Source organism: Moschus berezovskii, chromosome 17 (genome assembly GCF_049115385.1).
Source record: "Moschus berezovskii isolate FMDL1 chromosome 17, NW_MosBer_1.0, whole genome shotgun sequence".
NCBI classification, from domain to species: Eukaryota; Metazoa; Chordata; class Mammalia; order Artiodactyla; family Moschidae; genus Moschus; species Moschus berezovskii.
Genome location: NC_142476.1, coordinates 21,053,794 through 21,079,025, shown reverse-complemented (window position 1 = coordinate 21,079,025; position 25,232 = coordinate 21,053,794).

Here is a 25,232-nt window from a genome sequence, read left to right as displayed (position 1 = left end):
AAACTTTGCATATGTCCTTTTCTTAGAAAGAAATGGTGGAAAGTTAGTTGTGGAATAAAGTAGCCTTGAGGATTGTGACATGAGTGAATGACAAATCTGTAAATCAGATACGGAATTTTCATTTTTTTCCCCAAGAAATACCGCATTGGCTTTGGTAAACTGGAGATTTTTTTTCATATATAAATATGGAAACTGCAAGAGTGTTTATTCCCCATTCGTTATCTGTCTTAACAGTTTAGAAAGGACTAGCAGTTTGGCAATAGCAAGCCACTCCAGTACTCCTGCCTAAAAAATCCCATGGATGGAGGAGCCTGGTAGGCTGCAGTCCATGGGGTCGCTAAGGGTCGGACACGACTGAGTGACTTCACTTTCACTTTTCACTTTCACACATTGGAGAAGGAAATTGCAACCCACTCTAGTGTTCTTGCCTGGAGAATCCCAGGGATGGGGGAGCCTGGTGGGCTTCCGTCTATGGGGTCACACAGTCAGACACGACTGGAGTGACTTAGCAGCTTAGCAGCAGCAGTTTACAATCTTCACAACTGAATACATCCAGAGGTATGCATAGTGTTTTATATTCTAGCAACAGAAGGCTCTTTGTCCTAATTCTGGATGGTTGCTACCACATATTCCTCAATGGTGCCTATTTGGGACTTCAGTTGAGCAGGTGTCAGTGTTGAATCATGGTCTCAGACTGAGCTTATTTCCCTTTGTGTAAGGTTATTGTTGTGTGTGTATATAATGTATAAGAACCTGAATGTCAAGTTTTTCACGTTCAGAAGTTAAGGTTTTTAGTCCAGAAACTGAGTTCTTGCTTTAAGAATACCTCACCCTGAAATAGGCATCCTGAGGACAGCCTGTGAGTGTCTCTGTGGGTCTTCCCTGCCCCCACGTTGTCCCTGCTTTCTCTGAGTCATCTGTTCAGTTGTTCCCTGTGCCCTGATTGTTCACTTACTGATTTGTTTCTCCCACTAAACTCGTGGGCCCGTGAACTCGGGTCTGTCTTTGTATCTCTGGCATCTGGAATAGGGCTGGCGTGTAGTAAGAGCTGCATTGGTGGTGTTTTGTTTCATTGAATAAACGTGAGTTTTCCAAATCAAATCACATATGTTTGGAAGGGAGGTTTTGTTTTGTTTTAATAGCTGAGAGGATGCAGCGATGGACCTATATTGCTGTTGTAGGGGAATCAGTTCCTTTCTTCTCCAGGTCCGCTGTAACCTCTCCCCTAGTACCACCGCCACCACCCATGAGCAAGAAGCCAAGGAAAATAAAACCAGCAACCAGACTCCACATTATTTTGGGATCTCAATAGTATGCTGTACTTTTAGAGTCAAAATGATAGAACCTTGGCTCTCCCGGCCAGAACTAATCCACACATTGGCATTAGTCAGGTTCTTTTCACAAAGGAGTTGGCCAGTCTTTACTCTTAAAAAAATGGGAATTTTAGAACCTCTGCTGTGACTGTGGACAGTTAAGACTGGTTGGTGAATGGGATGTTTACATTTGAAATAGAATGATTTTCTGCACAATGATGCTTAATGCTTACCCTGAGAAAGGATTTAAGAATATAAAATGAAGATAATGTACTTATTCTCTTCCTTAAACTGGTCAATGGGAGGGGATTTTTACAGTAAAGTTTTACTAGCCGAAACTCTTAGCAAACTGGAATTGATGTCAGACACTGAATTTTATGGAAGGCAGATAGCAAAATAAGTTGCTATCAGAGATTTTGTTTTGGGATGAGATGGCTGGATGCATCACTGACTTTATGGACATGAGTTTGAGTGAACTCTGGGAGTTGGTGATGGACAGAGGCCTGGCGTGCTGTTATTCATGGGGTCTCAAAGAGTCGGACACGACTGAGCAACTGAACTGAACACAGAACAAAACAGTGATTACTAATATCTTCTGTAATAACTCAGTACCTCTGCAACATTCTAAATCAGATGGTCCACATTTTTACACCCGCTATGTTTAAGTCAAGAAAGGGTGATGTATATTTGGAAGATTTTCTAACAAGATTTTAATTAGGGTTTTAGGAAGTGTGTTACATGAGAGGGATGAAACAGAAAAGTAGCTTTTTGTTGAAAACAAGAAGGGACTCTGCTGGTGACTAGGTAAAATTTTAACAATTCCTACTCACTTTCCTACCATCCTTCTCACCGAGAATACATCTTCAGACCCTGTTTCACCTGTATTTTCTCCTCAAAAGAGTCTTCTATAATAGTAATAAAAATAAAATGAACAACAACTTTCAGTTACTGAGCACTGTGTGTCAGACACTGTGCTCAATGCTGCATGAAGTTGTTTCAGCTAATCTTTGTTACAATCCTATGCTAAATGGATGTTTAATTATTTCCATTTTATAGGCTCAGGGAGTTTAAAGGGCTTACTTAAGGTCATTTTGGAGAAGGAAATGGCAGCCCACTCCAGTATTCTTGCCTGGAAAATTCCATGGACTGGGGAGCCTGGTAGGCTATAGTCCACGGGGTCGCAGAGTCAGGCACGACCGAGCGACTTCACTTCACTTCACTTAAGGTCATAGAGCTATTAAGAAACAGCTGTCATTTGAACCGAGGTTGTATTAGGGTTCTCTGAAGAAACAGAACCAATAGGACGTGTGTGTGTGTGTGTGTGTGTGTGTGTGTGTATGTAAAATATGTTGTTGGTCAATTGATAAGTCGTGTTCAACTCTGCAACCCTATGGACTGCAGCATGCCAGGTTTCCCTGTCCTCCACTATCTCCTAGAGTTTGCTCATATTCATGTCCATTGAGTTGGATGCTATCCAACCATCTCAACCTCTGCCACTCCCTTCTCCTGCCTTCAATCTTTCCCAGCATCAGGGTTTTTTCAGTGAGTCAGCTCTTTGCATCAGGTGCTGAAGTATTGGAGCTTCAGCATCAATCCTTCCAATGAATATTCAGGGTTGATTTCCTTTCAGATTGACTGATTTGAGCTCCTTGCAGTCCAAGGGACTCTCAAGAGTCTTCTCCAAACATACATGTGTAATATATGTGCGTGTGCAGAGTCACTTCAGTTATGTTCGATTCTTTGCAACCGTTTGGCCTGTAGCCTGCCAGGCTCCTCTGTCCATGGGATTCTCCAGGCAAGAATACTGGAGTGGTTGCCATGCCCTCCTCCAGAGGCTCTTTCCAACCTAGGATCAAACCTGTGCCTCTTTATGTCTCCTGCATTGGCAGATGGGTTCTTTACCACTCGCACCACCTGGAAAGCCCAGGTAATATATATAACGTATACATATATTGAGATATTTAGTATAAGGATATAAGAAATTGGCTCATGGCAAGTTCCCAAATCTGCAGGGTGAGTTGGCAATCTGGAGACCCAAGAGAGCCAAAAGTATTCCATTCTGGGTCCAAAAGGCAGGAAAAAGCTGATGTTCCAGTTTGAAGGCCATGCTGCTAAGTTGTTGCTACTGCTGCTGCTAAGTCGCTTCAGTCGTGTCCAACTCTGTGCGACCCAATAGACGGCAGCCCATGAGGCTCCCCTGTCCCTGGGATTCTCCAGGCAAGAACACTGGAGTGGGGTGCCATTTCCTTCTCCAATGCAGGAAAGTGAAAAGTGAAAGTCTCTCAGTTGTGTCCGACTCTTAGCAACCCTATGGACTGCAGCCTACCAGGCTCCTCCGTCCATGGGATTGTCCAGGCAAGGGTACTGGAATGGAGTCCCATTTCCTTCTCCATTGAAGGCCATGAGGCAGAAGAATTCCCTTTTACTCTGAGTAGAGTTCAGCCTTTTTGTTTCTTCAGTCCTTCAACTGATGGAGGGCCATCTACATCACAAAGGTCAATCTGCTTTACTCGTCTACCAATTTGAGGGTTAGTCTCTTCCCAAACCCCCTCAAAGAAACACCCAGGATAATATTTGACCAAATAGCTGGTTAATAAATTGTTATTCGGATCCATTTGATTTCCAAAGCCCTTGCTTTTAATGTTCTTTCACAATGTCTCCCTCCCACTCTAGGTTTCACAAAGTTGCTTTAACCCTGAGTCTTTACCCCCTCACCTGGAATACCTGTCACAATCCCTGCCCCTCTTTACGAGATAAACACACCTAATTAGTGCAGGTGTTTGCATATCAGTCACCAACTCAGAATCCTTTTCTGAAGAGCACATGCAGCAGAACCATTTGCTTCCTTAGAATAACTTCCCAGCCTTCGAATGAGGCACCAAGCTTTCTGCATCTCTGTGCACGTAACCTTTGCAATAACTCCCACCACACTAGCAAGTCTTAATTAACTCCGGGTTCATCCTCTTCCTTGGCGTCTTTGAAGACACCAAGCCCCGGTGGGAGAGCCCAGCGAGCCCTTGAGCTTCCCTTCTCTCAGCCATCTCCTTCAGACCAAACTTTCTTATCGTTTACTCTTGGCTGCCATCACTGTTACTGCCATTTTGGTTCTCTCACCTCTCTACCCCTCCTCCCAAAAGAAGGCATGGTCACTGCAGGGGTTTCACTTGGTCAAGTTCAGTCTTGTGAACCCCACAGCCCACAGATTGGTTATTTAAAAGCATTTCCATGATATATGTACTTTTAATAAATACTGGTTATAAAATTTGTTGGTTATCATACTGAAAAGAATAAAAACATTAATTTTTGCATGATTAGCACTATTCTGCTGCATCCTAGGACATGTTATACAGTTTTCATGGATATCATTATGCTAGTTCTCCATCATTTTTTCATGAACAGTCTTAGAGCATTTGTGGTTTTTTTTTTTTTTTTTAGTTTTGCATCAGTTTTATTCAAATATAATTCACATACCTTTCAACTTATCCACTTTTAAAGGGTAGGAGTTCATAGTTTTAGTACATTGATAGAGTTGAGCAACAGTCACCAGGATTCATTAATTTTAGTACATTTTCATCACTGTCTCAAAAAACCTTGCACCCATTCCCTCTAAACCCTCCAGCTGTGGGCAGCTGCTTTCTGAAGTGGCTGCACTAGCTTATAATCCCACCAGGAGTATATGAGGCTCTAATTTCTCCATGCCTTTACCAACACTTGCTAGTCAGAGCATTTGTTTTCAGCAAGTTAGTTGTCCTTTAATATACAGAGCGTGATCATTCCTAAAAAGTGGTGCTTTCTCAGAGATATTTATGCTGTTTTTCATTGTTACTCAAGATAAAAAAACATTAGAAAACATTTTTAATAGAAAAAATCAGATTTTTATTGATATTCAAGAGATACGGTCAAGCCTGACAAGTTTTTAAAAACTGAAAATTTTAAGATAGATTTTGAAAGATGAGCTTATTTGAGAGAGGATACTTGTGAAGAAAGCTGATCGCCAAAGAATTGATGCTTTTGAACTGTGGTGTTGGAGAAGACTCTTGAGAGTCCCTTGGACTGCAAGGAGATCCAACCAGTCCATTCTAAAGGAGATCAATCCTGGGAGTTCATTGGAAGGACTGATGCTAAAGCTGAAACTGCAATACTTTGGCCACCTCATGTGACGAGTTGACTCACTGGAAAAGACTCTGATGCTGGGAAAGGTTGGGGGCGGGAGGAGAAGGGGACGACAGAGAATGAGGTGGCTGGATGGCATCACCGACTCTGTGGACATGAGTTTGAGTGAACTCCGGGAGTTGGTGATGGACAGGGAGGCCTGGCGTGCTGTGATTCATGGGGTCGCGGAGAGTCGGACACGACTGAGCGACTAAACTGAACTGAACTTGTTAACAGATAGTTATCACATATTTTCACTTAAGGGATATTTTGTTCTTCCAAAACTTAATTGACCAAGTACAATACACTTAAAGGGTATTTTTTATCAAAGCCACAAATAAAAATATTGATACATCCTTCTCCCATACTAGAAAAAAAATCAAGTATGTATTTTTGATTGACAAATGACACCTGCCACAAGTATATTACTTTAATCAAGGTAAGAGAATTCCTCTTCCTGTTACAGTCTATTCTAGGGTTTCCAGAGCTTGGAATTACATTACTCCTCCTAATTTAAATTGACTTGGTGGTCTTTGGTATGTCTGGGAGAATAAAAACAGAGGGTATTATAGTAGGAATCATAAAACTCTGAGAAGTCTGATGTGCAGTTTTGTACTGTTTCACAAGCAAATTCCAGTGGCAAGGGAGTGACTTTGGTCTCTCAAACAATTCTGAGGCTGGGTCCTTTGTAAATGGTTTCTTGGGTATATTTATTTCTACTGAAGCCTTAGTTTTTTATGTAAATCAACTATGAAGTATAGTTGATTTACAAAATTGTGTCAGTTTCAGGTGTACAATGAAGGATTCAGCTCTCTCTCTATGTGTGTGTGTGTGTGTGTATAGATATAGCTTTCATATATATATACATATGAAAAACTGAAAGACTCTCAGTCATGTCTATTTGCAACCGCATGGACTGTAGCCCACCAGGCTCCTCTGTCTGTGGAATTCCCCAGGCAAGAACACTGGAGTGGGTAGCTATTCCCTTCTTCAGGGTATCTTTCTGACCCAGGGATCAAACCTGGGTCTCCTGTATTGCAGGTGGATTCTTTACCATCTGAGCCACCAGGGAAGCCAATATGTATATATATATATATACTTTTAAGATTCTTTTTCAAATTCTTTTCCATTATATGTTATTACAAGATATTGAATACAGTTCCCTCTGCTATACAGTAGGTCTTTGTTGATTATCTATTTTATATGTAGTAGTATCTGCTAGGCCCAAACTCTTCTAACGTATCCTTCACCCACCTTTCCCTGTGTAACCATGTTTGTTTTCTATGTGAGTCTATTTCTGTTTTCAAATCAGTTCATTTGTGTCACATTTTAAATTCCACATGTAAGTGATATCATATGGTATTTGTCTGACTTCCTTCACTTAGTATGATTATCTCTAGGTTCATCCATGTTGCTGCAAATGGCACTATTTCATTATTTTTATAGCTCAGTAATATTCCATAGTGTATATGTGCATATAGTGTTAATCACTCAGTCATGTCTGACTCTTTGTGATCCCATGGATAGTAGCCTGTCAGGCTCCTCTGTCTGTGGAATTTTCCAGGCAAGAATACTGGAATGGGTAGTCATTCCCTTCTTCAGGGAATCTTCCCAACCCAAGGGTTGAACCCAGGTCTCCCGCATTGCAGGCAGATTCCTTACCATCTGAGCCACCAGGGAAGCCCCTATGTGCATGTGTGTGTGTGTGTACATATATATATGTGTATATATATATATATCATGCCTTCTTTATCCATTCATCTGTTGATGGACATTTAGGTTGCTTCCATGTCTTGGCTATGGACATGGCTGCTATAAACATTGGGGGTGCATGTATCTTTTCAAATTAGAGTTTTTGTCTTTTCCGGATATATGCCCAGGAGTGAGGTTGCTGGATCATATAGTAACTATTTTTAGTTTTTTAATTAACCTCCATACTGTTTTCCATAGCGACTGCACCTTACATTCCCACCAACAGTGTAGGAGGGTCCCTTTCCCCCACACCCTCTCCAGGACTTACTGTTTATAGACTTTTTGATGATGGCCATTCTGACTGGTGTGAGGTGATACCTCACATAGTTTTGACTTGCATTTCTCTAATAATTAGCAACGTTGGGCCCACATGTAGAGGAGAGAATTGTCTTTAAGAATGCAGATGCAGGTGGCTGGAGCTGGCCTATGGGCTCAAGGGAGTAATTACTCTCCTAATTTGTCTTTTGCAAGTTCTAGGAGTTGGTGATGGACAGGGAAGCCTGGCGTGCTGTGGTCCATGGGGTCTCAAAGAGTCGGACACAACTGAGTGACTAAACTGAACTAACTGAATTTGTCTTTTGGTTAATTACAGGCCTTCATTTTTTTTTTTTTTTCCCCTCAGAGAGAGGAAAGCCAAGGGGAAAACGTGCTCAGCTGCAAGTTGCATAATGTCTTTAAGATAAGAAAAAAGCAGTTGTTTCCCAAATAACTTATTGCGGATCTTATGAAAGGATCCTTTGCTCTTAATTTTGCAATAGAGTACTGTGTTTCATGTGACTGTTTCTTATAGTATACCTGTGGCTCCAAACAGTTATTAAATAAAGACAATTCTGGGAGGACTAAATAATGCTTTTTGAGGTGAACCAAGGGCATGTGAACGGCTCGTCAGGTTACTTTTAATTGGTTCCCGATTAAACTTCCTGGGAGGCTAGAGGGAAGTTGGCAGGTTAGTTTGTTAGTTCTTTTATCCTGAACAATTGAAGTCTTGGCCCGCACTGCCTCCTCGATGCAAAATACACTCTTTTAACTTCACTTGGCCTCCTCCAGAGGCACTGTAGCAACTGTCTGGTTACTAGAGCACATTCATTTGGAGTTCACGCCCCACCTCAAATGGTTCTTCGAAGTATGCCTTCTACCTTATTTTCTGAGGGAAATGTTGGTGAATACAATTTTTTCTAATGCATCACATTCCCAATAATGTCTTGGAACCTTTAGACTGGATCTTCTGGCCTTCTTGTCCATCTGACTCTAAAGACAATCTAGATAGAAAATTTTCTGATGACCCTGTTCCTGCAACAGGTAATATTCAGGTTATTATAGCTCTCAAGCAATCTTCTATTTATTTATTTAAGCATTTATTTCTGGCAGCCGGGACTTATATGAATAATTAAGATTTCATTTAGTTGGAAGCTACCAAGGTTGAACAGCTAGCTAGAATTTTCAATTATCTGACACATATTATCCCCTAACCGCTGATGAGAATTTACTGTACCACCTGGATTGTTCTTGATTTGGAAAAATTTAACCCTTTATCTTTTCATTTTATATATTTTCCATTAATGATCTTTCTTAATGAAAAATCAAGTGTAATTTTTATAATGCACTGAGTGATTGCTGGTATTTTTAGAAAATTATTTATTTGTTTTTTATTTTTGGTTGCGCTGGGTCTTCTGTGCTCCGCCAGGGCTTTCTCTAGTTGTGGCGCGTGGGGGCTGCTCTGTCGCGGTGCACAGGCTTCTCACTGCGGTGACTTCTCTTGTTGTGGAGCACAGGCTCGAGGCGCAAAGGCTTTAGTTGTTGCGGCTCACAGGCTCAGAGGCGTGTGGGCACCAGGGCGCTCAGGCTTCAGTGGTTGTGGCGTGTGGGCTTACTTGCTCCGTGGCACGTGGAATCTCCCTGGACCAGGGATCGAACAGTGTCCCCTGTGTTGGCAGGCAGATTCTTTACCGCTGAGCCACCAATTTCTTCCAATCACTGGAAGATCCAGTGATTGCCTTTCTTTAACCTATAGTTCACTAGTTGACTAAGCATTAGGAAGAAATTTATTTTTTACTTATTTTATTTTATCTTTGTGCTCAGTCGTGCCTGACTCTTTGCTACTCCATGGACTGTATCTCGCCAGGCTCCTCTGTCCATGGATTTTTCCAGGCAAGAAATATTGGACTGGTTTGCCATTTCTTACTCCAGGGGGATCTTCTCGACCCAGGGATCAAACCCATGTCTCCCGTGTTGGGAGGCGGATTCTTCAGTATAGTTAATTTACACTGTTGTGTTAGTTTCTGGTACATAGCAAAATGATTCAGTTGTACACACACATATTCATATGTATACATATTTTCTCTCTCATATTCTTTTCCTTTATAGTTTATTATAAGATACTGAGTACAGTTCCCTGTGCTATACAGTCAGACCTCATTGTTTATTTTTACATAGTACTTTACATCTGCCCATCCCAAACTCTTAATTTATCCCCTTCTTTCCCCATTGGTAACCATAAATTTATTTTCTATGTCTATGAGTCAATTTCTGTTTTATACATAAGTTCATTTGTATCATATTTTAGATTTCCTGTTGTTGTTATTGTTCTGTCGATTGTCAATCATATCTGACTCTTTTTTACCTCATGGACTGTAGCCTGCCAGGACTCCCTGTCCTTCACTGTCTCTCAGAGTTTGTTCAGATTTATGTCCATTGAGTCAATGATACCATCCAATCATCTCATCCACTGTCGCCCCCTTCTCCATCTGCCCTCAGTCTTTCCCAGCATTAGGGTCTTTTCTAATGTCAACTCTCCATATCAGATGGTCAAAGAATTGGAGCTTCAACTTCAGCATTAGTCCTTCCATTGAATATTCAGGATTGGTTTCCTTTAGGATTGAGTGGTTTGATCTCCTTGCTGTCCAAGGGACTCTCAAAAGTTTCCAGCACAGACACGACTGAGTGACTTTCACTTTTCTTTGAGATAGGAATGAAAACTGACCTTTTTCAGCCCTGTGGCCACTGTTAAGTTTTCCAAATTTGCTGGCATATTGAGTGCAGCACTTTAATAGCATCGTCTTTTAGGATTTGAAATAGCTCAGCTGGAATTCCATCATCTCGACTAGCTTTGTTTGTAGTGATGTTTCCTAAGACCCACTTAGGTTCACATTCTAGGATATCTGATTCTAGGTGAGTGATCCCACCATTGTGGTTATCCAGGTCATTAAGACCTTTTTTGTATAGTTCTTCTGTGTATTCTTGCCACCTCTTTTTAATCTCTTCTGCTTCTGTTAGGTCCTTACTGTTTCTGTCCTTTATTGTGTCCATCTTTGCATGAAATGTTCCCTTGGTATCTCTAATTTTCTTGAAGAGATCTCTAGTCTTTCCCCATTCTATTGTTTTCCTCTATTTCTTTGTGTTGTTCACCTAGGAAGGCTTTCTTATCCCTGTTTGCTATTCTTTTAGTTCAGCTCAGTCACTCAGTCGCGTCCAATTCTTTATGACCCCATGGAATGCAGCATGCCCGGCTTCCCTGTCCATCACCAACTCCCGGAACTTACTCAAACTCATGTCCATTGCATCAGTGATGCCATCCAACCATCTCATTCTCTTTTGTCCCCTTCTCCTCCCGCCTTCATTCTTTCCCAGCATCAGGGCCTTTCTAAGAAGTCACTTCTTCTCATCAGGTGGCCAAAGTATTGGAGTTTCAACTTCAGCATCAGTCCTTCCAATGAATATTCAGGACTGATTTCCTTTAGGATGGACTTGTTGGATCTCCTTGTAGTCCAAGGGACTCTCAAGAGTCTTCTCCATCACCACAATTCAAAAGCATCAATTCTTCGGCGATCAGCTTTCTTCACAGTCCAACTCTCACATCCATACATGACCACGGGAAAAACCATAGTCTTGACTAGATGGACCTTTGTTGGCAAAGTAATGTCTCGTCTCTGCTTTTTAATATGCTGTCTAGGTTGGTCATAACTTTCCTTCCAAGGAGCAAGCATCTTTTAATTTCATGGCTGCAGTCACCATCCACAGTGATTTTGGAGCCCCCCCAAATAGTCTGTCACTGTCTCCACTGTTTCCTCATCTATGTGCCATGAAGTGATGGGACCAGATGCCATGATCTTAGTTCTCTGAATGTTTAGTTTTAAGCCAACTTTTTTTTTTTTTTTTGCTATTCTTTGGAATTCTGCATTCAGATGGGTATATCTTTCCCTTTTCTCCCTTGCCTTTTGCTTCTCTTTTTCTCTTAACTGTTTGTAAAGCCTCCTCAGACAACTGCTTTGTCCTCCTGCATTTCTTTTTCTTTGAGATGGTTTTGGTCACTACCTCCTGTACAGTGTTACAAACCTCCATCCATCGTTGTTCAAGCACTCTGCCTCTATAATTGCTCACTGCAAAACAAGTGGTGAATGCTATTTTTACGTGTTATCTTTTTTTGTAAAAATGAAGATGCCCTTTGGATTTCTTTAGATTAGCAAAAAACAAGTACTAATGTAAGTCTTTAATAAAAGCAAAATTGTGTAAATCAAACTTTCAAAAAGTAGGGGATACCCGTATGTGGAAATTAAACAACACATTTTTGAACATCCATCTGGCCAAAGAAGAAATCTAAAAAGGAAATTAGAAATACCCTAAGACAGAGACTTCCATGAGGGGTTCAGTGGTTAAGACACCATGCTCCCAATGCAGGGGGCATAGGTTTGATCCCTGGATGGAGAGCTAACGTGCTGCAGTCCATGGGGTTTCAGAGAGTTGGACACGACTGAGTGACTGAACTGAACTGAACTGGGGAAGTAAGATCCCACATGCTTCACAGCATGGCCAAAAAAGAGAGAAAGAAATACCCTAATATATAAATGAAAATAATATACCAAATCTTATGGGCTGCAGCAAAATCATTTACTAAGAGAGAAACTCATAAAAAACCAGGAAGATCTCAAATAAATGACCTAGCTTTACACTTCAAGGAGCTAGAAAGATAACAGACTAATCCCAAAGTTACATAAAGAAGGGATTGACAAAAATTTTAGAGAAATAAACAAAATAGAAAATATGGGAAAAGAGAAAAATCATGAAACTGAGGATTGAATTTTTCGAAGATAAAGCTGATGAATCCTTAGACTAAAGAAAAAAAAAAGTGAAAGTGAAAGTCGCTCAGTCGTGTCTGACTCTTTGTGACCCTGTGGATTATACAATCCATGGAATTCTCCAGGCCAGAAATCTGGAGTGCGTAGCCATTCCCTTCTCCAGGGAGGTCTTCCCAACCTAGGGATCGAATCAGGTCTCCCACAATGCAGGCGGATTCTTTATTGTCTGAGCCACCAAGGAAGCCCAGGAAGAAAAAAAAGAAGACTCAAATAGACCAGCTTTTTAAAAAGATAAAAAATTAAAGAAATGTTACAACTCATGCTACAGAAATAGAAGAACTATGAGAGACTACTCTGGACAATTATATGCCAGCAAACTGGATTACCTAGAAGACATGGATAAATTCCTGGAAATGGACAATATACCAAGACTACATCATGAAGAAATAGAAAGTCTGAAGAAACTTATGAATGGTATGGAGACTGAATCAATAATCAAAAATCTCCTAACAAGTTTGATTTCACTGGTGAATTCTACCAAACATTTAAAGAAATGAATACCAATCCTTTTCAAACTCTCCCAAAAATGGAAGGTTAGGGAACACTTCCAAACTCATTTTATGAGGTGAGCATTACCCTGATGCCAAAGCCAGATGAAGACACCACAAGAAAAACAAAACTAAGTGAAAATTTCCTAATAAATATAGATGCAAAAAATCCTCAATAAAATACTAGGAAATCGGATCCAGCAGCGCAAAAATACATTGACGCATATACAGTGAACTGAACTTTGACAAAAATGCCAAGAATCCACAATAGCAAAAGGATAGTCCCTTCAGTAATTGATGCTGGGGAAACTGGATATCCACCTGTGAAAGAATGAAACTGGACCTGTCTCTTACTCCATACACAGAAATCAACTCCAGGTTCAGTTCAGTTCAGTCGCTCAGTCGTGTCCAACTCTTTGCGACCCCATGAGCCGCAGCACGCCAGGCCTCTCTGTCCATCACCAACTCCTGGAGTTTACCCAAACTCATATCCATTGAGTTAGTGATGCCATCCAACTATCTCATCCTCTGTCATCCCCTTCTCCTCCTGCCCTCAATCGTGCCCAGGATCAGGGTCTTTTCCAGTGAGTCAGCTCTTCACATCAGGAAGCCTAAGTATTGGAGTTTCAGCTTCAACATCAGTCCTTCCAAAAAACACTCAGGACTGATCTCCTTTAGGATGGACTGGTTGGATCTCCTTGCAGTCCAAGGGACTCTCAAGAGTCTTCTCCAACACCACACTTCAAAAGCATCAATTCTTTGGTGCTCAGCTTTCTTTACAGTCCAACTCTCACATCCATACATGACTACTGGAAAAACCATAGCCTTGACTAGATGGACCTTTGTTGGCAAAGTAATGTCTCTGTTTTTTAATGTGCTGTCTAGGTTGGTCATAACTTTCTTTCCAAGGAGTAAGTGTCTTTAATTTCACGGCTGGCTGCAGTCACTATCTGCAGTGATTGTGGGGCCCCCCCAAATAAAGTCAGCCAAAGTTTCCACTGTTTCCCCATCTATTTGCCATGAAGTTAAGGGGATCGGATGCCAGGGTCTTAGTTTTCTGAATGTTGAGCTTTAAGCCAACTTTTTCACTCTCACTTTCATCAAGAGGCTCTTTAGTTCTTCACTTTCTGCCATAAAGGTGGTGTCATCTGCATATCTGAGGTTATTGATATTTCTCCCGGCAATGTTGATTCCAGCTGTGCTTCATCCAGCCCAGCGTTTCTCATGATGTACTCTGCATATAAGTTAAATAAGCAGGGTGACAGTATACAGCCTTGACAGACTCCTTTCCAATTTGGAACAGGTCTGTTGTTCCATGTCCAGTTCTAACTTTTGCTTCCTTACCTGCATACAGGTTTCTCAAGAGGCAGGTCAGGTGGTCTGGTATTCCCATCTCTTTAAGAATGTTCTACAGTTTATTGTGATCCACACAATCAAAGGCTTTGGCATACTCAATAAAGCAGAAATAGGTGTTTTTCTGGAACTCTCTTGCTTTTTTGATGATCCAATGGGTGTTGGCAATTTGATTTCTGGTTCCTTTGCCTTTTCTAAAACCAGCTTGAACATCTGGAAGTTCACGGTTCATGTATTGCTGAAGCCTGTCTTGGACAATTTTGAGCATTACTATGCTAGCATGTGAGATGAGTGCAATTGTGTGGTATTTTGAGCATTCTTTGGCATTGCCTTTCTTTGAGATTGGAGTGAAAACTGACATTTTTCAGTCCCGTGGCCACTGCTGAGTTTTCCAAATCTGCTGGCATATTGAGTGCAGCACTCTCACAGCATCATCTTTTAGGATTTGAAATAGCTTGGCAGCTGCATGGCGCTGGCGTGGCAAGCAGCCAAGAGGAGCTACCTCACATCAACTCCAAAGGAAATAAATATGTAAACCTAAGACCCTAAACTGTAAAACACCTGGAAGAAAACAGAGGGGGTAAGCTTCATGACATCAGTCTTGGCAATGATCTCATGGATATGACACCAGAAGCACAGGCAGCAAAAACATACATGTATATACAAGTACGGCAAGCTAAAAAGCTTCTTCACAGCAAAGGAAACAATCAAGAGAGCAAAAAGGCAACCTGCAGCATGGGGGAAAATATCTGCAAACCATGCATCTGATAGGAGGTTAATCTGTAAAATATGTGTGATAGTTAATTGTGTCCACTTTACTGGCTAAGAGATGCCTAGATAACTCGTGTAACGTCATTTTCTGGGTGTGTCTGTGAGAGTGTTTCTGGGAGAAATTAGAATTAGTAGAGTGAGTAAAGAAAATTCACCCTTACCAATCTGGGCAGGCATCATCCAATCCATGGAGGGCCTGATTATATCAAAAATATGGAAGAGTGATTTCTGTCTCTTCTTGAGCTGGGACATCCATTTCTCCTGCCCTTCGACTTCAGAGCTCCTGGTTCTCAGACCTTGGGACTCAGAGTGAATTATACACCAGCTTTACTGGTTCTCCAACTTGCAGATGGCAGATTGTGAGACTTCTTGGCTTCCATAACCATGTGAGTCAATTCATATAATAAATCTCCTCTTATATACTTATATCTATTGGTGCTGTTTCCTTGGAGAATCCTAATACAACATATAAAGAATTCCTAAAACTCAATGTTAAGAAGACTAATAACCTGATTAAAAAGTAGGCTAAAGATTTGAATAAACATTACTCTAAAGAAGACATAAAAATAGCCAACAGATATGAAAAAATGCTCAATATCACTAACGATTAAGAAAATACAAATTGAAACTCCAATAAGCTATCCCCTTATGCCTTTCTGAATGGTTATTATTTTTTTAAAAAAGACAAATGTTGGTGAGGATGTGGGATAATTGGAACTTTTGTATATTGTTGGTAGGAATGCCAAATGGTACAGCTGCTATGGAAAACATCACGGAGGTTCCTCAAAAAATTCACAATAGAACTATCATATGATCCAGCAATCCCACCTCTGGGTCTCCTAAAGAATCGAAATCAGGGTCTCAAAAAGTTATTAGCACTCCTACGTTCACTGGAGAACTATTCACAGTACCCAAGATGTGGAAACAACCTAACTTTGCTCATAGACAGATGAATGGATAAAGAAAATGTGACCCATATACATATGTAATGGAATATTCTTCAGCTTTCCTTGAGAGGAATTTTCTGCAATCTGCAACAGCATGGATGAACCTTAAAACACTATGCTAAGTGAAATGTCTGTCACAGAAAGACAAATACGGCATGACCTTCATTAATATGAGGTATCTAAAATAGTCATACTTACAGAATCAGAGTAGAGTGATGGTTGTCAGGAATTAGGGTAAGGGAAAATGAGGAGTTACGTATCAACAGGCATAAAGTTCGTTAAACAAGATGAATAGATTCTAGAGATCCACAGTCCAATAAAAAGGACTGACTCATTGGAAAAAACCCTGATGCTGGGAAAGATTGAAGGCAGGAAGAGAAAGGGAGGACAGAGGATGAGATGGTTGGATGGCGTCACCGATTTGATGGACATGAGCTTGAGCAAGCTCTGGGAGTTGGTGATGGACAGGGAGGCCTGGTGTGCTGCAGGCCATGGGGTTGCAAAGAATCGGACATGACTGAGCGATTGAACTGACTGACTGACTGTACTGTATTGTACCTACAGTCATTAATAATGTATGTTTAGACTTTTGTTAAGAGCACAGGTTTCATGTGTGTTCTGGCCATAATAACAATTGTAAATGACCTTTTTTTGGGCTGTGCCAGGTCTTTGTTGCTGCCTGAGGGCTTTCTCCAGTTGAGGTGAGAGGAGGCTCCTCTTTAGCTACAGTCTGGAGGCTGCTCACTGTGGTCGCGTGTCTTGCTGTGGCTCCCAGGCTCTAGAGCACAGGCTTCACGGTTGTGGCAAACGGGCTTAGCTGCTCCGAGACACGTGGGATCCTCCAGACCCAGGGATTGAACCCGCGTCTCTTGCACTGGCAGACAAATTCTTTACCACTGAGCCACCAGGGAAGCCCTAAACAACTTTTTAAATGTAATTTTCAGTTGTTGGAATCTTGTATTTTCTCCATCCGAAAGTTCTGAAGCTCTCTGCTATATAAGAATAGCACTTAAATCAATAGGAAAAGTAGTTAACTTGGACGTGAGGAGAAAATCTATAGCCATAGGGGCTTATAGCTAATAACTGGGACTCATTGCTCTCCACAACTCCATCAAATTCAAAAGCACATATTAAAACTTCAGTTAAACTAGCAAAAGGCTCTCCTGTGTGTCATCTACTTATGAGCAGAACCAATAATAGTCTTTGTTGAACTGACTGAAGCTTCTCAGTGTTAAATTCATTTTGTGAATAGAGTGGAAATAAAATATTCTTAAACACTTTAGAACTGACAAATAGAAAAGCTGTTCAAGTCCAATGCTTATTTTAGATCTTTGCTTTCTAAAAATCAACTGACCAGCTAACTGAAATGTTAGCGTGTGAAACCAGTTCTGCCTGCTGCTTCTACTGTTCCAGATCATGAGCTCCATCAGTGAGAAACTGTGTCATTTCCTATCTGAAACCTTAGAGCTTATGAAACAAGGACAGCACCCAGTAAATTCTTGAGTGAATTTGAATGACTAGCAAATAGATACAAAAGTGAAGTATTATCACCAGTAATTTGGAGTCGATCAGATAAGGTTGTCTACTCCTATCCTCTCTCCTACAATCTCTACTTCATACCCTTGAATAAGCATGGTTTGATTTTGCCTATATGCTTGGGGGCTGTGTGTGTATATAGCATGAATGTTTCCATGGAGTACCCACCTTACAAACTCACCTTCTCTTCCATCTCTAGTTTAGGATCAGAAAGATCTAAAAGGCAGTCATAACTTTCCTGCACCTTCCATAAAGGTAGTGTTTTACATCATTTATATGTCCATTAAATATTTTCCTCAGGATATATGATTCCTTTATATTGAATTTATAATTTCATACAATTAATTCGTAGAGGTAAAAGATAAACATAAAAGTACTTTTAAAAGAGGGCATTGGTGGAACTACCCTAGAGGTCCATTGGTTAAGAATATATGTGCCAATGCAGGGGACACGGGTTCGATCCCTGGTCCAGGAAGATTCCACATTCTGAAGGGCAGTTGAGCCCTTATGCCACAACTACTGAGCGTCCACGCCCAGAGCCTGTGCTCCGCAGTAAGAGAAGCCACTGCAGTGAGAATCCCACACACCGCAACCAGAGAGTAGCCCTTGCTCACCGCAGAAAGTCTGCAGGCAGCAAAGAAGACCCAGCCCAGTCAAAAATAAAGAAATTAAAATGATTTCTTAAAAAAAGAGGGCATTGGCATAGGATGGGCAAATATCAGGCCACCAGCAATAAGCATTCTATGGGAGTCGAGGCAGGGAACACAACCTAAGCATGGACTTGGGAAACCTGGGTTCGAGGCCAGCTGCCCCTCTGACTAGCTGGGAGGACTATCCTGGTCCCTGGGTCCTTGTTTGTGTCCTCATCTGGAAAATGAGGGGGCTCAGTGACCTTTAAGATTCCTTCCAGTTCTGTGGTTCCATGTGTCACGTGACTTTTAAATAACAGAGTACTTGAATTGCCAAAACTTAAGCCTTAAGCCTTTTTGTTTTGTTCTATTGTGCCTTTACCACATCATTGTGATGTAAACATGAGTTTTCAGAATTTCCATTTTTCAAATGGGAGTCTGAGCCGGGTGACTTTGGGTCATATGATAGATTGCCTAACCTCATTTTAGACAGCTTCCTTAGATCATCAGATGTTTAAGAGAAAAACAGCCTAGTCTCTTCAAGACAAAAGAGCTTATTCTATACCACTGTTAACATTGGTCTCATCAGTTATCCCCTAGCTTTTCCAGTCACGTTAAATTGAGTAACCCCACTTCACAGTTCCCCCACCAGCCTCTGTTATTTGCAGTGATCTCTAGAACAACTGCCAAGTGAAAATCCCCATGCATGCTTTATAGGATAAGTTCCTATCATAATCTTCCGTTTTTCACAAGGAACTCCCCAGTTTTGTCCCCTTGCCAATATTATAGCACTCTTCCAGATTCTTAAAGTTTACCTACTACTTCTCCACCCTGAATCCGCCTGCAATGCAGGAGACACTGGTCCAGTTCCTGGGTCAGGAAGAACTGCTGGAGAAGGGATAGTCTACCCATTCCAGTATTCTTGGGCTTCTCTTGTGGCTCAGCTGGTGAAGAATCCACCTGCAATGCAGGAGACCTGCGTTCCATCCCTGGATTGGGAAGATCCCCTGAAGAAGGGAAAGTCTACCCACTCCATTATTCCAGCCTGGAGAATTCCATGGGATGTATAGACCATAGATATCGAAGAGTCAGACACAACTGAGCGAGCGACTTTCATTTTCACTTTCTCCACCCTAAACACTGGATCACTACTCCTTCCAGTAGCGTTTTAAAAGTTTTGAGGGATGGACCATTCATGGGGTTCTCAAGGCAAGACTACTGAAGTGGCTTGCCATTCCCTCCTCCAGTGGACCACAGTCTGTCAGAACTCTCCACCATGACCCGTCCATCCTGGGTGGCCCCACACCCATGGCTCATAGTTTCACTGAGTTAGACAGGGCTGTGGTCCGTGTGATCAGATTGGTTAGTTCTCTGTGACTGTGGTTTTCAGTCCGTCTGCCCTCTGATGGAGAAGGACAGAGGCTTCTGGAAGCTTCCTGATGGGAGAGACTGACTGAGGGGGAAACCTGGGTCTTGTTCTGATGGGAGCAGCCATGCTCAGTAAATCTTTAATCCAATTTTCTGTTGATGGGCTGGGCTGTGCTCCCCACCTGCTGTTTGACCTGAGGCGAAACTCTGGTGGAGGGATGAGGATAATGGCGACCTCCTTCAAAAGGTCCCACGCACGCACTGCTGCACTCAGTGCCCCCGACCCTGCGGCAGGCCACTGCCGACCCACGCCTCCCAGAGACTCCTGGACATTCAGGGGCAAGTCTGGGCCAGTCTCTTGTGGGGTCACTGCTCCTTTCTCCTGGGTCCTGGGGCACACAAGGTTTTGTTTGTGCCCTCCTAGAGTCTGTCTCCCCAGTCCTGTGTAAGTTCTGGCGGCTCTATGGTGGGGTTAATGGCAACCTCCTCCAAGAGGGCTTGTGCCATACCCAGGTCCGCTGCACCCAGAGCCCCCGCCCCTGTGGCAGGCCACCGCTGACCCGGCCTCCTCAGGAGACACTCACACACAGTCTGCCTCAGGCTCTGCAGGATCTCTGGGTCCTGGCGTACACAAGGTATGTTTGAGCCTCTGAGCGTCTCTGGCCGGCATGGGGTTTGATTCTAAATGTGATTTCACCCCTCCTCCCATCTCGCTGGGGCTTCTCCTTTGCTTTTGGACATGGGGAGTCTCTTTTCTGGTGGGGTCCAACATTCTCCTGTCTATGGTTGTTCAGCATTGAGTTGTAATTTTGGAGTTCTCACAGGACTCGCGCGTCTTTCTACTCTGCTGTCTTGGAGTCAACCAGACTGCGACAGGATGCGGTCCACTGAAAGAGGAAGTGCACACCACTTCAGGACCCACCTTGAGAGCCCCGTGAGCAGGGAGAAAAGGCAGAGAGACAGGACACTGAAAGAGGAGCCCCCAGGTCGGTAGGTGCCCAGTATGCTGCTGGAGATCAGTGGAGAAATAAGTCCAGAAAGAATGAAGACATGGAGCCAAAGCGAAAACAACACCCTGTTGTGGATGTGACTGGTGATGGAAATAAAATCTGATGCTGTAAAGAGCAATACTGAGTAGGAACCTGAATAGCAAGAGGAACCTGGAATGTTAGGTCCATGAATCAAGGCAAATTGAAAGTGGTCAAACAGGAAATGACAAGAGTGAACACTGACATTTTAGGAATCAGCGAACTAAAATGGACTGGAATGGGTGAATTTAACTCAGATGACCATTATATCTACTCCTGTGGGCAGGAAACCCTTAGAAGAAATGGAGTAGCCATTATGGTCAACAAAAGAGTCCAAAATGCAGTACTTAGATGCGGTCTCAAAAATGACAGAATGATCTCTGTTCGTTTCCAAGGCAAACCATTCAATATCACGGTAATCCAAGCCTATGCCCCGACCAGTAACGCTGAAGAAGCTGAAATCGAACAGTTCTATGAAGACCTACAAGACCTTTTAGAACTAATACCGAAAAAAGATGTCCTTTTCATTATAGGGGACTGGAATGCAAAAGTAGGAAGTTAAGAAACACCTGGAGTAACAGTGAAATTTGGCCTTGGAGCACGGAATGAACCAAAGGCTACAGAGTTTTGCCAAGAAAATGCACTGGTCATAGCAAACACCCTCTTGCAACAACACAAGAGAAGACACTATACATGGACATCACCAGATGGTCAACACCGAAATCAGATTGATTATATGCTTTGTAGCCAAAGATGGAGAAACACTATACAGTCAGCAAAAACAAGACCAAGAGCTGACTGTGGCTCAGATCATGAACTACTTACTGTCAAATTCAGACTTAAAATGAAGAAAGTAGGGAAAGCCATCAGACCATTCAGGTAGGACCTAAATCAATTCCCTTAAGATTATACAGTGGAACTGACAAATAGATTCAAGGGATTAGATCTGATACAGTGCCTGAAGAACTATGGGCAGAGATTCGTGACATTGTACATGAGGCAGTGATTAAGACCATCCCCAAGAAGAAGAAATGCAAAAAGGCAAAATGGTTGTCTGAGGAGGCCTTACAAATAGCTGAGAAAAGAAGAGAAGCAAAAGGCAAAGGAGAGAAGGAAAGATATTCCCATTTGAATGCAGAGTTCCAAAGAATAGCAAGGAGAGATAAGAAAGTCTTCCTCAGTCATCAGTGCAAAGAAATAGAGGAAAACAATAGAATGGGAAAGACTAGAGATCTCTTCAAGAAAATTAGAGATACCAAGGGAATATTTCATGCAAGATGGACACAATAAAGGACAGAAATGGTATGGACCTAACAGAAGCAGAAGATATTAAGAAGAGGTGGCAAGAATACACAGAAGATCTGTACAAACAGGATCTTCACTACCAAGATAGTCACGATGGTGTGATCATTCACACTCACCTAGAGCCAGACATCCTGGAATGCAAAGTCAAGTGGGCCTTAGGAAGCATCACTATGAACAAAGCTAGTGGAGGTGATGGAATTCCAGTTGAGCTATTTCAAATCTTGAAAGATGATGCTGTGAAAGTGCTGCACTCAATATGCCAGCAAATTTGGAAAACTCAGCAGTAGCCACAGGGCTGGAAAAGGTCAGTTTTCATTCCAATCCCAAAGAAAGACAATGCCAAAGAATGCTCAAACTACTGCACAATTGTACTCATCTCACACGCTAGCAAAGTCATGCTCAAAATTCTCCAAGTCAGGCTTCAACAATACATGAATGGTGAACTTCCCAATATTCAAGCTGGATTTAGAAAAGGAAGAGGAACCAGAGATCAAATTTCCAAAATCTGCTGGATCATAGAAAAAGCAAGAGAGTTCCAGAAAAACATCTATGTCTGCTTTATTGACTATACCAAAGCCTTTGACTGTGTGGATCACAATAAACCATGGAAAATTCTTCAAGAGATGGAATACCAGACCACCTGACCTGCCTCCTGAGAAATCTGTATGCAGGTCAGGAAGCAAAAGTTAGAACTGGACGTGGAACAACAAACTGGTTCCAAATCAGGAAATGAGTCCGTCAAGCTATACATTGTCACCCTGCTTATTTAACTTATATGCAGAATACATCATGAGAAATGCTGGGCTGGATGAAGCACAAGCTGGAATCAAGATTTCTGGGAGAAATATCAATAACCTCAGATATGCAGGTGACACCACCCTATGGCAGAAAGTGAAGAACTAAAGAGCCCCTTGATGAAGGTGAAGGAGGAGAGTGAAAAAGTTGGCTTAAAACTCAACATTCAGAAGACTAAGATCATGGCATCTGGTCCCATCACTTCATGGCAAATAGATGGGGAAGCAATGGAAACAGAAACTTTATTTTGGGGGGCTCCAAAATCACTGCAGATGGTGACTGCAGCCAGCCATGAAATTAAAAGATGCTTGCTCCTTGGAAGAAAAGCTATGATCAAGCTAGACAGCATGTTAAAAAGCAGAAACATTAATTTGCTGACAAAGGTTCATCTAGTTAAAGCTATGGTTTTTCAGTTGTCATGTATGGATGTGAGAGTTGGACTATTAAGAAAGCTGATCGCCGAAGAATCGATGCTTTTGAACTGTGGTGTTGGAGAAGACTCTTGAGAGTCCCTTGGACTGCAAGGAGATCCATCCTAAAGGAAATCAGTCCTGAATATTCATTGGAAGGACTGATGCTGAAGCTGAAACTCCAAGACTTTGGCCACCTGATGCAAAGAACTGACTCATTGGAAAGGCCCTGATGCTGGGAAAGATTGAAGGCGGGAGGAGAAGGGGACAACAGAGGATGAGATGGTTGGATGGCATCACCGACTCTGTGGACAAGAGTTTGAGTAAACTCCAGGAGTTGGTGATGGATAGGGAGGCCTGGCGTGCTGTGATTCATGGGGTCGCAGAGAGTCGGACACGACTGAGCGACTGAACTGAACTGAAGACAATAATCCAAATACAGAGTTGTCTAAGAGATGCAATCTGTTACTACAGGTTTTGTTTTAAATAAAACGGCACTCCCCTCCTTAGTCCCCACCTAGAGAGGCCTTGCCTTCGACCCGAGGTTTCAGAGGGTGCTGCAGACACACACTGCGCTCGTGAGTGCCCGAGCTCCTCTCTCTCAATGTCTGGTGCTCAGCACGACCTGCTTATCTGCTCGAGTGACAGCACAGTCCCAGGGAAACACCGCATCACGTCTCCTGCTAGAAATTTTGTCAGTTACTGCCCCGAACATCAGAGTCAGGTATTCCGTTGAGTATGAGGAGATTTGAGTGCAAGCAGTAAATTCATTATGTAATAGAAAAGAAATTCACTTGTCAAATCCCTCTCAAATATCATGAGTACAATAGTTAGGGGTTTTTTTGGCTGCACTGGGTCTTCATTTCAGCACTAGGGCTTTCTCTCGTTGCAGTGCCCGAGCTTCAGAGCACACAGACTCAGTAGTTATAGCACACGCGGGCTTAGTTGCTCTGAGGCATGTGGCATCTTAGTTCCCTTACCAGGAGTCGAACCCACAACCCCTGCATTGGAAAGTGGATTCTTGATCATCAGACCACCAGGGAAGTCCCTACAATAGATTCTTGCAGAAGAAATACTCTTTCTTTCCACTCCAGATCCTGAATCCTTCTTTCCAGAGGTAATGCTTTTGCGTTTTTGCCACAATTCCTCTTTTTCATATAAGCCATATACAACCATTTACATAGCATTTATATTGTAGTTGTTATTATAAGTAATCTTGAGATGATGTAAAGAGGATATACATAGGTTGTATGCAAACACTACACCGCATAATATCCACGAATTTTGATGTCTATGGGCAGCCCTGTAACCCGTCAGCATGGATACTGAGGAATAACTGTATGTCCTTATACTCATCCAGCATTGTCAGCTCATCAACAGAACACCTGTTGGTATATCCCTAATCAGGAAATTCTGTTGTCTTTCATACCTTGCCCATATGAAAGCCACAGCTTTCACCTACTTTTTCAATGTGGATATTATATTAGTCAGCTTGGATTGTCATAAGATACCACAGACTAGGTGGCTTAGACAACGTTTCTTTTCTCCTGGTTTTGAAGGCTGACAGTCTAAGGTCAAGGTGCCATGGGACTGGTTTCTGAGGAGGCTTCTCTTCTGGGTTTGCATATAGCTGTCTTCTTGCTGTGTCCTCACATGGGCTCTCTTCCGTGCACTTGCAGAAAGATTTCTGGTGTCTCTTCCTCTTATGAGCACACCATTCTTAGATTAGGACCTCATTCTTTTGACCTGTTTAGTTACTTCTTTAAAGGCCCTATCTCCAAATGCAGTCATACTGAGGGTTAGTGCTTCAAAATATGAATTTAGTAGGGGACACAATTCAGTCCATCAGAGGTGCGATATATGAAGGTGTGTTTGTCAAGGTAGAAACATAGAACATCCTTTACTTAACAGTTTTTTAGCCTAATTTAGATACTTAGACATATGGCTTGTGGTTCTCCATTTACACTTTTGACCTTGACCATACAAACATAAGAAACAGGCCTGCAACAAAGAATATGCTACAATTTGTGGTTAAGAGTGGCTTTCATCAAACCCAAGGGGTATTTCCAGAAGAATTTGTCAATGAATAAAGCTGTCTTTAAATGGGATGAGCTATATTATGATGCAGCAAACTGCCTGTTGGGGCTTCCTGGTAGCTCAGATTTTGGTAAAGAATCCGCCTGCAATGTCGGAGACCTGGGTTCAGTCCCTGGATGGGAAGATCCCCGGAGAAGGGAATGGCAACCCATTCTG